The sequence below is a fragment of the Protopterus annectens genome, chromosome 2.part2, assembly GCF_019279795.1.
Source record: "Protopterus annectens isolate FY-2018-M chromosome 2.part2, PAN1.0, whole genome shotgun sequence".
Taxonomy (NCBI): Eukaryota; Metazoa; Chordata; order Ceratodontiformes; family Protopteridae; genus Protopterus; species Protopterus annectens.
Window position 1 is genome coordinate 1085555575 of NC_056730.1, and position 17200 is coordinate 1085572774.

Sequence of the window (17200 nt, forward strand, 5' to 3'; positions counted from 1 at the left end):
AGAGAACCATTAGAATAAAAACTAACTATTCCCGATGGCTAAGAAAGCTACTAAAACTATAATGAAAGACAGGGACAAGGCCTGGATTCAGTATCAAAAAAACAAAACCACTACTTTGAGACAAAACTATCTAGAGCTCCGTAACAAAGCCAAAAAACAAATCAAACTAGTCAAATCAAGCTACCATAAAAATATGCAAGAAAAATATGCTCACAACCCCCAAAAATTCTGGGCCACAATAAATGGTATACTACACCCAGGAAAGTCCATTACTCCAACCCTTGTGCTACCAAATAACCATGTAAACATTCCCAATCAATTTAACAAATTCTTTATCAAAACAGTCCAGACCCTTGCCAGTGCCCAAAATAGCATTAGCAGCCCCACTCCAATAACTACACCAACCCACCCCAATATACAAAACAATACCCCCAGTTTTCACCTTCACTCCGTGTTCACCAAGGCAATTTCTAAACTCCTTGGGAAACTTAACCCAACCACTCTAGCAGCTGATATGCTACCAGCAGACTTCCTTCAGATATCAGCTGAAGCTATAGCCTATCCTGTCTCTATTCTCATAAATAGATCTCTGTTAGAATGCAAAGTTCCCACCTCATGGAAAACATCACATATTATTCCAATGCACAAAAGAGGTCACTCCTTAGAGCTCACCAACTATTGGCCAATAGCAATCCTATCACCTTTATCCAAAATATTAGAAAGAGTTGTTCATAATCAATTAATGCAGTACCTCCAAAATAACAACCTACTCTCCATATCCCAGCATGGCTTTAGACCTTCCCATAGCACCACCACAGCATTACTATCATTCATCAATATAGTTAACTACCATAGAAACAAGGATCTACTTGTTTCTTCCATATTCTTAGACTTATCAAAAGCCGTTGACATGGTGAATCACAGTATGCTTCTTGAAACTCTATCTACCCTAAATATAAGTCCCCCTGTATATCATGGTTCAGCAACTACTTATGTGGCTGTCAGCAAGCAGTCCTATGGCAGGCACAACTATCCCCCTTGTTACCAGCTACCATAGGAGTCCCTCAAGGATCCATCCTTGGCCCTTTGCTGTTTTCTTTATTTACTAACAAGCTCTCTTCATCCTCACCCACTTTCTCAGTAGTACAATACGCAGATGACACCACCCTTATATGTGCTGCCCCCTCCCTGAGTGAACTACAAACCCTAATCCAAAATAACTTCACCCCGACCCTAACTTGGTTCAATAACATCAAATGTCTTCTTAGTCCCCAAAAAAACCGAATTATTTTCATCCCAGGGAGATCTCCTCCTCTAAATAGTTACTTCACCATCTGCTCTAAAGAATACATTCAAATTAGTCTAACCACACACACTAAACTGCTAGGTGTAGAAATAGACAATAACCTGAGGTTCGACATCCACATAGCACAAACCATCAAGAAAGTTAATAAAAAACGTGCACTCCTCTACAGGAACAAACAGTTTATGACTAAAGACACCAAAGCAACCATCGCAAGGACTCATCTTCTATCCACCCTCCTCTATGCCTCTCCTATCTTGACTAATCTCCACCAAACCGATCTAAATAAAATGGAATCTTGCTACAACTAGATTGCTAAGTTTGCTACTGAAGCCTCATATAAGTCCCACCACTGTCTATCCCTTAAGCAGCTCAACTGGCTTGAGTTGCCTCATATACTTCTACTCAATCAACACTCTGTAGCGCACAAACTCTACTACCTTCCTGAGATAACTCCAGCACTTCAGCACCTAATTCAGCCCCACATTCCCTCTAGAGCCTTAAGATCTAGTAACCAGAACCTCATAACTGTCATCCAATATAGAAATGATGCCGGTAAATCCCTCTTTGCCAACACCATTTCTAAAACCTGGAACACACTACCAAGCCAATTAAATTCTACCACCTCCTTTATTAATTTCAAAAAACTCCTGAAAACCCACTATTTAAGTGACTGGCTATGTTCATGCCACTCACCAGCCTAACCCCAACTAAAGAGAATGTTTCTGTGTATAGCTAAGTATAAACAGTTCCCCTGAAAGATTGTGAACCCATTGATATTTACTTGACAAAACTTATAACTGTAAAAATAATACAAATGCTGTTTTAAATTTATTTTGTACCTCAGTGATTGTCTACTATAATAATTGTTTATCTCTAACATATTGTGTATGTTTGCTATAAGTATGCTCTATTTTTTTTTTCTCTTCTCTCATGTACTGTATTGTATTGTGAAGCTTTTCTCCCCGGGCCTCCACTGAAAGTGGACATGTGCCCAGTCGGACTTTCCCAGTAAACAAATATAAAATAAATAAATAAGTGAAATATGTTTGTGTAACTGAATAAATGTGTGTGCATGTAGAAGTGAAATATGTTTGTGTATATGAATGTGTGTGCACAAAGAAGTGAAATATGTTTTTGTATCTGAATCAGTGTGTTTGCACATAGAAGTGAAATATGTTTGTGTATCTGAATAAGTGTGTGTACACGTAGAAGTGAAATATGTTTGTGTATCTGAATAAGTGTGTGTGCATGTAGAAGTGAAATATGTGTATCTTTGTTCCATGGCATTTGAGTTTATGAATTCCAGGAACTTTTGGGCTAGGGTGTTTGGGCTTGAGTAGTGTTCCCAGTCTATATTAAGTCACCTAGTATGATGGTGTTTGGTGATGTATCACCAAACACCATCAAAAGTTCCTGGAATTCATAAACTCAAATCATCCCACAAGAGGAGATAACATACTTGATCTCATCATCACGAACATGGGAGCACAATGTTCAGCACGGAGTGTACCCTCACTGGTGAGGTCAGACCACAAACTAATCTCGCTGGAGGTGCTCATCCCACCCCACCTGAAATAAAAGACCACAGTAAAGAACTTCTCAAAAGCCGACTTCACACTTCTAAAGACTAGTGTGCTCTCCTTTAAGGCCCCGAAATGCGGAAAACAGTACTCAAGCGCTGAATCACTTACAAATGCCTTCTACCAGCACCTGCAGGACTGCATGGATAAGGCAAACCCAAGCAAAACAAAGACTCTTTGTACCAAAGGCAAGCGTCCAGTCTGGTGGACCCCACCCATAAACAAACTCTACAACAAAAGGAGGAAGCTACTACAAGATAGAGCAAAATCCTTAAGGTAAGACACCCTTGATCACTATAAGTAAAAACTAAGAGCTCTCATAAAATCATCCAAAGCAAATTTCAGAGAAAAATAGCTAAAGACTCAAAGACAATCATAAGGCCTTCTTTAGCTATGTTAGAAACCTGGGAGGAAACTCCCAGATATGCTCAAACTAGTTCAAAATGATGTGAAGATTACTGATCCTACAGACATTGCCAACATACTGGCTGACAGGTTCAGTGCAAACTTCTCCCCTCCCAAAAGGAGATATCTATACCAAACGATTGCAGCCCCCAAACATCTCCAGCCCAAGTGAGAACTGCTCTCTCCAAAGCAAAAACACAGCATCCATGGGACCTGATGGTGTCCCCGGCTGTGTGCTCCATGAACTCAATGAGGAATTAAACCCACAGCTAGGACAGCTGTTTAATCAAAGTCTTACCTCTGGATCAGGGTGGCGCACTGCAACTGTGGTACCACTTCACAAAGGCGGTGCCTCCACCGACCCTGGAAATTACCGGCCCATTAGCTTGACAAGCCTTATCTGCAAAGCCATGGAGAGGATCATAATGGACCTCATAAATAAAGACATAGGGAATTTGCAGACTTTGGATCCAACCCAGTTTGGCTTTGTCAAAGGCAGATCATGCCTTTTAAACTTGGTTGACTTTCGAAACAGTCACCAAAGCCATTGATGAGGGAAAGGCAGTCCATACAGCCTACCTCGATCTGGCTAAGGCCTTCGATACAATACCCCATTCGGGTATCATTGAAAAACTCATCAGCTTAAATGTCAACCCATACATCACAAGATGGGTTGCAAACTGGCTGAGTGACAGAACCCACAGGGTCAGAGCTGCTGGCGCCATGTCAGACTCAAAGCCTGTCACAAGTGGTGTCCCACAGGGCTCAGTCCTGGGCCCACTCTTGTTTGGCATCTACTTTTCCGAAGTACAAGCAAACACAGGAGGGTTATGGCTGACAAAGTTTGCAGATGACTGCAAACTGGGCCATAGTAGAAAACACATCTGACACAGATATCCTTCAGAAGGGTCTCACAGAAGCGGATAACTGGTGCCAGAGCCACCCTAAAGTTAAATGCCAAAAATGCATAGTCATACCCTTGGAAAAACAAGGTTACCCTAGCTACCAAATAGGTGGCAATCCACTGAGCACAGAAGAAGTTATCAGGGACCTGGGGACCCAGGTTGATAGTAGTCTGTCATTTGACACCCATGTAGCTAAAGTAGTTAGGAAGACCTTCTACATTGCCCACCTTATCATGAAGGGATTCTCATCTAGATCAAGGGAGGTCATAGTCTCCCTTTACTCATCACTCATCAGACCAATGATTGAGTACAATGCCCCATTCGGAATGTATCTGACCCGACACTTGCAGCAGCTGGAGAGGCCACAAAGTTCCTCACCAAAAGGATAAAGGGTCTCAAAATCTGTCCTATGCTGCCCGACTGAAAGAACTCCAGCTCTATTCAGTCGCTTACTGCTCAGAGGTGACCTTTGCCTAACATACAAGGCCATGTCAAACCCAGATTTGATGAATATGCTTCACCTCAAAAATCTAGATCCATCAGAGCCACAAGGGCGGAGACTTAAACCTTGACACGGCTATTAATAGGACGTGCTGGAGGGATAGATTCATCACCCAAAGACTCCCTATGCTGTGGAACAAAATCCCGGTACATGTGAGGCAGAGCACCTCGCTGGCCTTGTTCAAGAGAAATCTTGACCAATGGATGGGAGATCGCAGATATACCCCAGGGATTACCTCAGTGTCACTGCTCGACAGAGGCACAGAAAAATAATGGGTATAGTTCCCCATACTAAAGGGGTGGCGTAAGCCACAAAACGATGGGCTAGGCTTGTAAATGCCCTCGGGCAGATAGCCTAGTATGAACCTATGAACCTATGAACCTATGTGTGTGCACATACAAGTGAAATATGTTTGTGTAGCTGAATAAGTGTGTAGACATGTAAGATGTTATCTGCTGTACTACTTAATGTAATCTTCTTACTGCATCTTTTGCCTGTGTCATGGCTGAAAAGGACCCCCAAGAACCACCCTACCTATCCAGATAACAAGTCAGTCAATCAGTAAGTCATTTGGTACTCAGTATCTGCAATGGATTACAAGAATTGGAGGGGAGGAGGTTCTAAATATAGATCTTCTAAGTGAGGCTTAGTCTTACACCACAGTGGAGATGATGGCCATTTTACAGTAGCTATGTCTTATCCTGGTTCAGGAGATTTCAGCAGTATTACAGGAGTTTGAGGATGTTTGCTGGTAAGTCAGGATGTACTCATCTGGTAGAGTGAATGCAGGGCCATGAAAGTTCAGCAGACAGGCCTCTCACAGGATCCGTGAGTAGTTTCAGGAAACTGAGAGGAACTGCTGGAGATACTGGATCTGGGGATCCAGAAGTCCAAAAGTCCCTGGGCCTCACAGATGATGCTGGTGCTAAAGAAAGATGACAGCACCAGGATCTGTGTAGACTATAGGAAACTATATAATCTCATGGAGTCAGATGCTTCCAACATGCTCAGGATAGGTGAAGCCTTAGAGCAGCTTGGTGTGGCTAATAACATAGTATTAACCTGACTAAGGGTTACTGGATAATCCCATTGAATCCTGCAACAGTGAAAGATAAGTTTTCAGACCTCTTTTGGGTTATATGTCTTCACCAAGATGTCTTTTGGGATGAAGATTTTACAGTCTACAGCCAGTCCTAGCAAGAGTATGCTCAACATGTTAGAGAAGATTTAGGCAGACTGAAAAAGATAGGATTAATTATTTAGAACAAGTGTCAGGAATGGCAGAAGTGTCTTAATTGTGTCATAGAGTAGGTGGTAGTACAATGCAGCAGAATTTGCAAAGGTGAAGATTATTCACTCAGGGCCTAACTCTGTTACCAGGGATATAAGCTCAGATAGCCTTTTATAAGGCAAGCAATTTGGGTAGTATATCTGAAGAGTACACTCTCATCTCAAGCATTATTTTTGAGGTTGTCTCAAGAAACCTTGCTTGATGTCTTGATGGGGGATAATAAATGATACCTGTGAGTAAAGGTACTACTGTTTTTTTAATTAGAATGTGTCAGATAAATGAGCTACACTTTAGTATTATGCAACCTGCAACAGGTAAACTTGTAATGTGTGATTTAATATGCAATTTGTGTGTTTTCAGCAGTATGAAAAGATGGGTAAGCTTGTGACCCTTTTTATGAAATTTATAAAAATGCATATGGAGTTTGTAATTGAAGTTCAAACTTCTCTCATATGGGAATTATAGCAGTTACATATAGGATGTGAACATGTAATTATTCTGCCATGTGTTGACAAAATCTATGATTGTCCCTAGGCCAGTAAGCTAAAGGGTCATAAAAGAACAATTAGCCAATTCTGTTAAGATGATGGCTAGCTTAAGTCAGGAAAACACTAATTTGCATTTAGATGTGACACTGCTCAGTGACATCTGTGGCTGGTATGAAAAAATGCAAGCCAAGCAGATGAGAAGAAAAGAGAACAATTGAGAATGAGTGCTACATGGAGCTTGTGATGTACATATATGAGTTTGCTTCTTTGCACTTTTGTCTGTCTGTGATATGTTTTGGAAATTTTGCCAATTAAGTAAGGGCAGCAATTCTTTCAGTAAGACATGGAAGAAAAGCTTCAGTTGAAGATGGATTTTTTTAATTCTGTAATATATTTGGTCAAAAGAATTATTTTCCATTTCCTTGTTTAATGTAATCTCTATCCATCTCTCTCTCTGCACATTTAACAATTAGCTGCACTGAGAAATCCATTCTTTCTTTAAGTAAAGCACTTTTATTTATCTACTTTTAAAAACCTTGTGGCTGGTTATCTGCTTGCTTATTTATTAATTCATAAGGGAGATAATTATTACTAAAGGGTGACAAACTGCTGGCTGTCACCTCTAATTGACCAGCCTGCACACAGAACCATTAGTGTTTTCAACTGTTTGGCTTTTTAAAAAGAGTGAAACAGTAGCTAGGGGTGGGGGTCCCTGCCTGGTAATCTTGCCTAGGACCAGAAGAAATGGATGTAGTGCTGGAGAATATTACCAGCCTTCTGTGAAAATTAATGTGTGTGTGTGTGTGTGTGTGTGTGTGTGTGTGTGTGTGTGTGTGTGTGTGTGTGGTATGAGTGAGATAGAACTTAGCACAAAACACAGTTACATTAGTTAAATGAGTGTGGAATGCACTGAAACCCACAGAGAGTAATGAGAAAGGGGATTGGTGGCTAGACCAAAGATGTCTGTTTCATAGTTGGTCAACGTGAAGCGTGTTCATTGGTATAGGTTGTATGGTCCCATGCTGAGTCCAAAAGTGAATGTTCCAGAATGTTCATGAGAGCAAGTTGCATTTAGGAAATAATTTAGGGGTTTATGTTAGTGTGCCTCTTTATAGATTAATCTATTTAGTACAACTGATATGACTCAAATGACCTTACCCCCTCAGGCCAGAAGATCTAAGGTTTTAGATTAAAGATCAATTTTATTGGTGGAAGAATGAAAGGTATACAAATACTGCAGCCCCTGTCCACCATCTTCATATACAAATATTACAGCTGAATCTCACTTATCACCTGTTTGAGGGACAACAGTCAAGATGAGAAAAATTAGGAGGTTTGGATAAATAAAAGAGAGCATTATTACTATTATATCCAAGCTTATGTAAGCAACTTTTTTATATAAATGTCATGATGCATACAGAATAACAGAAGGAAAAGCAATGCAGGAAAAATAGCATTCTTAGATGAACACATGAAAAAATATATGCATTTCATTTGAAATGGGCATATTACTATAGTCACTTAGTTTCACTGTGTAGCATGACATACAATTTTTTGTAACACCTTTATTGAATTATCACATGCGAGGTAATCCAACTTGCTTTTATATAAAAGAAAACAAACCGGATTTACTTGTTCATAGTTACAAACATTATACATCACATATATTCTTTTGTACAATATAATTAATCCAACATTACATAAAGTTGTCAATTTCTGCCTTCCCTTAAATCTCATTCCTCCACCAAAACATGTCTGCATGTATTGTTCCCACAATTTCCATTTTTCTATGTAATTTACTCCTACCCTTTTCTATAGATCTCACTTCCAGTTCTTTTATCTCTGTTACAATATTCACTACTTCAAATACAGTTTGATTTCCATTCTCTGGTAATTGCTTTTTGGCAGCCACCAGAATTAAACTTAACAAGGCCTTACTAGTCTAGGCAGAGCAGGTCCTGTATCCCAGCTCAAAAAAATAACTTCCTTTGTTACATCCATTTGTTTGCCTAGTATTTCTGACAGACTACTCTCTAGGAATTTTTTAAAAATCTTCCAACTCACTACACTCCCAAAATATGTTCCCCGATAACTGTTTCTTCCCCATCACACCTCCAATATTTGCCAGTTACCTGTGGAAAAATTATTTGGTGTCTGCTTGGGTATAAAAATACCTATGCTTCTACACTTTGTTGCATATTTTGCAGCCATACATATGCCCTCCCATTGTTTCTTTGTGAATTGCATATCTAGTCTCTCTTCCCAATCTTTTCCGATCTCTTCTGATTGATTAATATAGTTTTCTTGTAATGTTTTATACGCCATACTAATTATTCCTTTTGTAACAGCAGCTTCTGTTCCAGAATCAACTAAAAACTCCATCAGTGCAGGTCTTTCACTTTGGATTCCCATAGCTCTTTCTCTTTGCCTATACACTGATATCAATCCCTGATAGTGAACATAGTCTCCTGCCTGAAGTCCAAATGTCTTCTTGGCCTCTTCCCATTCTATTACTTTACCCTTTCTAGTTACTTGTTCCCATTACCTTGGTTCCTTTGTTAGTTTCTTCCAGTAAATTACAGCCCCCTCTTGCCTATTCTTTGTTGCCCTAATTGCAGTCACCCCTGTTGTGAAAATCCCCTTTCTCCATTCCTGTGGCGGCTCATTTCTTAGAATACTTTTTGCTATTTTATTAATATAATATTTTGTATGACTCTTAATATTCTCCGTAAAGATCTGCATCCGAAATCCTACACTCTTATTTATTGAATCCCCCTTCCCATTGCATCATCAAAGCTTTCCACTTTGAATTGTAGCTTTCTGCTTGTGCTGTGTCTAAGATGCTTAACTGTGTTGCTGTAAAATGTCTCTTCAAATCAGGTTATCATAAACCACCTTGGAAGAATCAACTTATCTCACTTGGCTCTTGTCATCTTCCCCTACCAGATAAGATCCTTCAACTCTTTTTTAATTGCTGTCCACAACACCTTCTGGCTGATAAAAATATGCCTGACCTTTGTATAAAACTACAGGGACTAAAAGCATTTTTACTGCTTGTATCTTGCTATCCATACCCATAGACAAGAACTTCCAGTTTGTAAGTTTTTGTATTATCTTTTGTTTGTTTAGTCTCTTTCCACATACCCTTAGCTGCCATAACAGCATCCTTTTTAATCCATACTCCTGATTACTTCATTTTGTCATGCCCCTATAAATATGGGTATTGCTGACTCAGTTCATGCGTGGGTACATAGTTTGCAGCTATAGCCTTTGCTTTGTCTTTGTATCCTGAAAAAAAAATGAAACTGTCTAAGAATGTTCCACAAAACTGGATGTCCTTTTCTGACCTCATCAGATATAAAATAATATTGTCTGCAAATAAAGCCAACTTTTCTTAATTAACAAACCAGCTACATCATTGACTTTCCGAGCCCCTTATTTTCTTTGTCAATAGTTCTAAGTATAACACAAATAACAAAAGGGAAAGAGGGCACCCCTACCTGGTTCCTCTGTTCAGACACAAGTTATCAGAGAGGAACCCTCCTACTTTGATTTTTGTCTGGAATCACTCATTTAGGTTCGTAGGTTCATAGGTTGATACTAGGCTATCTGCCCTAGGGCATTTATAAGCCTAGCCAGAGTGTGTTTGGCTTTCGCCACCCTTTTAGATTAGTAGACTGTGCCTTTGAATAGTAGGTCACAGAAGATAGCCCTTTTACGGTTAGTTTATTGTGCCTCTGTCTAGCAGGGACCCAGAAGAGATCCCAGGGGTAAACTTACGATCTCCCATCCACTCGTCAAGATTTCTGTTGAAGAGGGTCAGGGAGGGGCTCTGCCTAACTTGGACTGGGAATTTGTTCCAGAGTGAGGGGAGCCTCTAGGATATGAATCTGTCCCTCCAGCATGTCCTATTTATTTCTGTGCTGAGGTTTAAGTCCCTGGAGCATGTAGCTCTAAGGGATTTGGATTTCCTGAGGTGGAGCATGTCCATTAATTCTGGATTAGACATGGCTTTACACGTCAGGCACAGATCGCCTCTGAGTAGGCAGTAAGCAACTGAGTAGAGCTGGAGTTTCTTTAGCCGAACTGCATAGGGCACCTGTTTGAGTCCCTTGATCCTCTTGGTGAGGTACTTTTGGGGTCTTTCCAGTTGCTGCAGGTGTTGGGTAAGGTACATCCCAAATGGGGCATTGTATTCAATTATGGGCCTGATGAGTGATGAGTAGAGGGGCACAATGACCTCCCTTGATCTAGATGTGAAACCTTTCGTGATAAGGTGGGCTATATAGAAGGTCTTTCTAACCACTTTGGCAATGTGATTATCAAAGGAGAGATTACTATCTACTTGGGTCCCCAAATCCCTGATTAATTCTTCCGTACTTAACAGATTACCTCCTATGTGGTGATTTGTGGGCACTTCGTTTTTCCCAAAGGGGATGACTATGTATTTTTTGGCATTTAGCTTTAGGCCATGACTCTGGTACCAGTTATCCATCTCTGTGAGACCCTTTTGGAGGATGCTTGTGTCAGCCAGAGAGTTGATTATGGCACCCAGTTTGCAGACATCTGCGAACTTGGTCAGCCATAGTCCTCCTGTGTTAGCCTGTACCTCAGAGAAATATATACTGAACAAGAGAGGTCCCAGGACTGAGCCTTGTGGGATGCCACTTGTAACTGGTTTAGAGTCTGACATGGCACCTGCAATTCTGACCATGTGGGTTCTATCCCTGAGCCAGTTTGCATCCTAATTAACCTTATTGTAGCAGGGAATGCAAATGCTTTCATTGTCCTACTCATAAAATTACAACTTGCTCTACTGAATGCTTCCATCTGCATCAGCTTTTTTCATAGGTTCATAGATTCATAGGTGTTTAGTAGGCTAATGACCACAAGGCCTTTTTAAGCTTTCCATGCATCCCAAATCTTTGACAAGTTTTGGTACTCTTGATAAGTGTAAGCAGGGGCGTGGGAGATTAAATATTTACAAGCAGGGGTCTGGGAGATGAACCATTTACAGGCTGCCTGTGTCTATTAGATACATAGGTGCCATACTAGGGATGAATTTCCTGTTCACCATCCAGTTGTCCAAGTTACATTTGAATTGGGTTATGGAGGAACTCTGCTTCACCTGGATGGGAGCCAGTTCCAGAGAAGGGGTAGTCTCTGCGATGCATACCTGATTCTCCAGCAGTTATATTACAGGCAAGGTTTAAGTCTTTAGAATCAGTAATTCTGGTGCTGTTTGTTTTGCAGATATGCAGGAGGTACATCAGAGTGTGGTCTGACAATGCCTTGTATGCCAGGCATAGATCTCCTCTCAACAACCTGTAGGAGACAGAATACAGAGATAGGGCCTTGAGGTGGTCTGCATAGGACATGTTACTTATGACCTGTATTCTTTTGGTGAGGAACATCTGTGGACATTCCAGTTGTTGGATATGCCTGGTTCGGTACATAATAAAGGGGGCATTGTACTCAATGACAGGTCTGATGAATACTGAATTCAGTGGAACAATGACTTCCTTGGACCTAGATGCAATACCTTTGTTTAAGTTGAACAACATTGAATAATTTCCTCAATACTGTAGAGACGTGATGCTCAAAGTCTAGATTAATGTCTGTATGTGTCCCCAAGTCTCAGATAACTGGGTCAAGTCTTAGGGGTGTGTTGTCAATATGATAGTTACCAGGGATGGATGACTTCCTGAAGGATACTATTATGCATGTCTTAGCATTTAGTTTTAGTCCATGGCTCTAACACCAGTTGTTTGTTGGTGTCCGCCTCTCATGGAGAACATTTGTGTCAGTGGGAGATTCAATGACAGCTCCTAATTTGCAGTCATCTGCAAATTTAGTCAGCCATAGGCCACTGACATTGCCTATACACAGGTTGACATAAGAGGATGTCCTAACCTCTTGAGTTTGTCAAGAATGCCTGAGTGGGATATTATGTCAAATGCCTTGGTCAGTTCAAGGTAGGTAGTGTGAACCATTGTGCCCTCATCCATTGCTTTGGTGACCATCTCAAAGAAGTCCACCAACTTGAGTTGGCATAACTTCCCTTGACAAAACTAAATTGGGGAGGGTCCAGTGTTTTGAGATTTCCTATCTCATTACTGATCATTTCCATGATAATTCTTTCCATGGCTTTGCATATGAGACTAGTGAGACTTATGAGTCTGTAGTTTCCTGAGTCTGTACATGGCCTACCTTTCTGTAGAGGGATGACTGTTGCTGTTTTCCATTCATGAGGCATGAAGCCTGTTTGGAGGCTACAGTTAAATAGAAATTCCAGAGGGCCTGATAGGTCATGTTTCATGTTATTTAGAAGGCATCCTGGGATATTGTTTGGGCCCAATGATACAGTGATCTTGGCCTTAGAGAGAGCATTAAGGACCTGCTCCTTAGTGATTGCAGGGGGAGTTATATTTGATGTTATTTCCCGAGGTTAGATTGAGAGGGAGAGAAGGCTAAAGTTGGAGCTGAATTTGTGGGACAGTAGTTTTGCTATATTTTCCTGGCGTGGTATAGGTGGTATCAATAATGAGGTCTGCACACAATTGTGTATTGCCTTAGAGATTGCAGACATAGCTAAAGAATGTCTTGTGGTTGTCCCTGGCCCGGGAGGCCAAATTTACTTAAAATATGGCCTTGTTAGACTTTACTTGTCCTCTGAGTTGCTTGTTTAGTTTGATGAAAGTGCTTTTATCTTGCTAGGTGCTGCACCTCCTAATTTGTGACATGATTTTCTTCCTTCTGTTATACAACCTATTGATGTTGTGATTCCACCAGGGTGGCTTGTTTTCTGAGTTAGTTTAGTACTTATTATTGGTGGGTACAGCTGCCTCTATGCAGCTATTCACATGCTTGTATAGGGTTGCTATGAACAGTTCTGCATAGGCAACAGTGTTCTCAGCATTTGTGGGGGCTTGAAATTTTGCCAAGTTGCCACTTAATAGTAGGAAGCTAGCCTTAGAGTAGTTCCTGAATATTACAGGGGTAGCTGGGATTCCAGGTTTTTTTTTTTTTTTTGCTCAAATGCATTGTCCTGTTTGACCAGCCTTGAGTTTTATTTATTTTTGATGTAAATCAAGACCTCCCCCTTTAGCTCCTATCTGCATAGTAGGTGGTCTAAATGTGTGGAAGGCATAATAACCTTGCACTGTCAGTGTGCTCTCCGCGGCTTTAAACCATGTCTCAGTGACTTCACAGACATTAGCTTTCTCTAGGGTGAAGAGAGCTTATAGGGAGTGGAGTTTTTTTGTTTAGACTCCTAGCTCTGAGGAGTAACACCTTTAGATTTTCTTGGTTTTGATTTGTTACGTCAGAAGTACTTTGCCTAAAAAAAAGGCAGTATAAGGGAGGACAATGTTTTATCCAATGTCTATGTAATGTTTTATCCTAATACTAGCATTAATCTCCATAGTTTCACTCAACTTATCTTAGAGCCTACACATGCATTAAACACCTGGGCTGAAGCTATATTAGATTGGATTCTAGTATCCCACCCCCACTACTACACCAGTACTGGTATCCTCCCTAACACCTTAAGCGACCATCTTCCTGTGTACACCTATAGAACCCATCAACATATTGCCAAACGTCACACATACAAATCTATCAGGAACCTCACCCACTTTAACCAAGGCACATTTATAATTACCCTTCATGCTCAAAACTGGCCCCCATTAAAATCACTGCCTCTAGATGATGCTGTTCAATATTTTAATAACACCTTTCTTAACCCACTAAATATCCTAGCACCTCTTTGAAGTAAACACAAAAAACCAAACCCTGCCCCCTGGTTAACAAAGCATACCAAACAAACCCTCCTGTCTAGAGACAACACCTGGAGAATTTGGAAAAAATGTAGGACTATAGAAAATGAACAAAACTTTAAAAAACTTAGAAATACTGCAAAAAAACTTACCATAACTGATAAGAAAACCTAATTCCCCTCTAAACACTCCTCGCAAACTAATAATCCAAACAATTTCTGGAAATCTGTATCCTCCCTTCTTAATCCAGGTAACATTCAAAATCCATCACCCACTCCCAACAAAAACCCTCTCCAGATAGCACAAAACTTTAATACCCATTTCATTGATGCATCCAAAAACTAAGCAAGGACTCATCCTCAAAAACCAACCCAATCCCTAGTAATACCTCTATAGACACCCTATTCCCAACTAATAGTATTCTGCCCAACCCACCCTTCTCACTGCAACCTCTGCCTACATCCCTAGTTCTAAAACTACTAACCAAATTAAAGCCCTGCTCACTCTTCGCTGATAATTTACCACCAGAATACTTACTACTAGCAGCCAGAGTAATAGCTTACCCTGTTAGCATACTTATCAATCGTTCCATCACTGAATCTTATGTGCCCCAACTTTGGAAAAAATCCATTATAACCCCACTACACAAAGGAGGAAATGCCTATGATCTCTCAAACTACCAGCCCATCTCCATTCTCTCCCCACCATCAAAAATCCTAGAAAAAGGTATCCAAACCCAACTGCTAAACCACCTCATCAACAACAACCTCCTAGCTCCCACTCAACACGGTTTCCACCCAGGTCAACCACAACCTTACTCTCCTTTACTGATACTGTGTATAAAGCTCTTGATGCTGGCCTATCCATTTCTATACTCCTGCTGGAGCTATTGAAAGCCTTTGACACAGTATCACACCCTAAGCTGTTACGACAGTTAGAAAAACTTGGATGTTCTCTAAGTGTAATAACATGGTCTTCCACTTACCTAAATAATAGACAGCAATTAGTTAGATGGCAAAACCAGCAATCAGATTACTTAGCAAACAACACAGGCATCCCACAAGGATCCATTTTAGGACCTATACTCTTCAATATATTCATTAATGAACTAAATCAAGCCTCCCAACAAAGCACATTGATTCAATATGCAGATGATTCAACCATCATCTCTTCCTCCAATAATTTCACTAACCTCCAGAAAATCACCAAAGATAACTTCTCATCCATTGAAACCTGGTTAAATGATGGCCAATTAATGCTGACCCCAACAAAACTAAACTGTTAATATTTTTATCAAAACCTCCATCTACAGAATTTAAGATTTTCTCCCATAACAAAACAGTAATCGAACAGGTACAATACGCAAAACTTCTAGGAATTACTATTGACGATAGAGTCTCCTTTGAAAAACATATACTCAATACAGTAAAGTAAACCACTTCAAACTGGGCAAATTATATTGACACAAACTCTACCTTGATAAACAAAGCAGGATAAAACTAACTCTCTGCTTATTCCATCCCTCATGTATGGGAACCCCATTTTCGCCAACCTCCATTCATCCCTCAGTACTAAGCTGCAATCGTGCTACTATAAGATAGCAAAATTTGCCTCTAACTTGTACAACCACTCACACCACTGCAATGCTATCTCAAACCTGTCCTAGTTAGATTTTCACCACTATCTCTACTTTACTCAACTAACTACTGCTCATAAACTAATTTTCCAACCCAACAGTTGTCCCGCTCTCCAATCTATCTTACGCACACACATCCCAACTCGAATCCTCCACTCCTCAGAAAGAACCCTTCTAAAAGTAGCTAAACCCAATAAAAGACCAGGACAATGCCTGTATTCATACAACATAGCCAAACTATGGAACAGCCTTCCCTCCTCTATTTCTCAACTGGACTCGCTAATGGCCTTTAAAGCTGCACTAAAAACCCACTTTTTTAAAAAATCCAAGTTGTACAAGTGAAATACAATGTAAGCCCCCTTAACTCCAAAACATATATACCAAAAACCTGCTTCTAACCCTCTCTGATATCTATCTTCCTCACATAAACATTTTTCTCCCACCAACAATATGTATCATTCTACTATCATATGGTTTGAAAGTATGTTATACTTTACTAAACTCTATTATTTGTTGTTACTGAAAGCATTTTATTGAACATTCCACATGCATCTATTTTCAACTCTGTATTTTACTTTTTGTACTAGTGATTTTATTATAATTGTATAACTATGTTTGCTGCTATATTTGTTTAACTGTGGAGCTTTTCTCCCCGGGCCTCCACTGAAAATGGGCTTCTAACCCTGTGGACTTTCCTGGTCAACAAATGTCAATAAATAAATAAATAATAAAGAAATAATATTCAAAAGCCTAGAAGCGAGAGGTGCAGACCATCCCTGCAAAACAGCATGGTCTATTAACCATTGCCTTCCATCATGACAAATATTGCATCCCCTTAGAATGACACCAGAAACTAAGCCAATTATTAAAGTCAGTCATCTTTTGTTTGTATTATGGCATCATCCTTGGAGAAAGTAAAATGCTGCTCAATTCTAGGCTCATACCAGCCTGGGACATATATTTTGAGATCCCCATGATGTCTTTCTTCATACAGTCTAGGGAGATACGTCTCAGGTTATTTACACGCACATGGACTATAACTGAGTCATACTGGTACCTGTGGTCCAATGGCCTGATTGTGTGTGTAATATGGCAGATCCTGGTTCCTGATAAGCCACTGAAGGTGACTTTCACCTTATTCATCCCAGTAAGAGGGACAGTGTGTCTCACAATGGAATCCCCATTGTCCAGAATGTTAGATTGTGATGGCTTGCCTTATGGGCTTAAAAGTCGAGGCACTATGAGATGTGGCTGTATGAGATGATATGAGTGTTGTTTTGAAAGAATGCATTTGGGGCTGCTGAGGGTA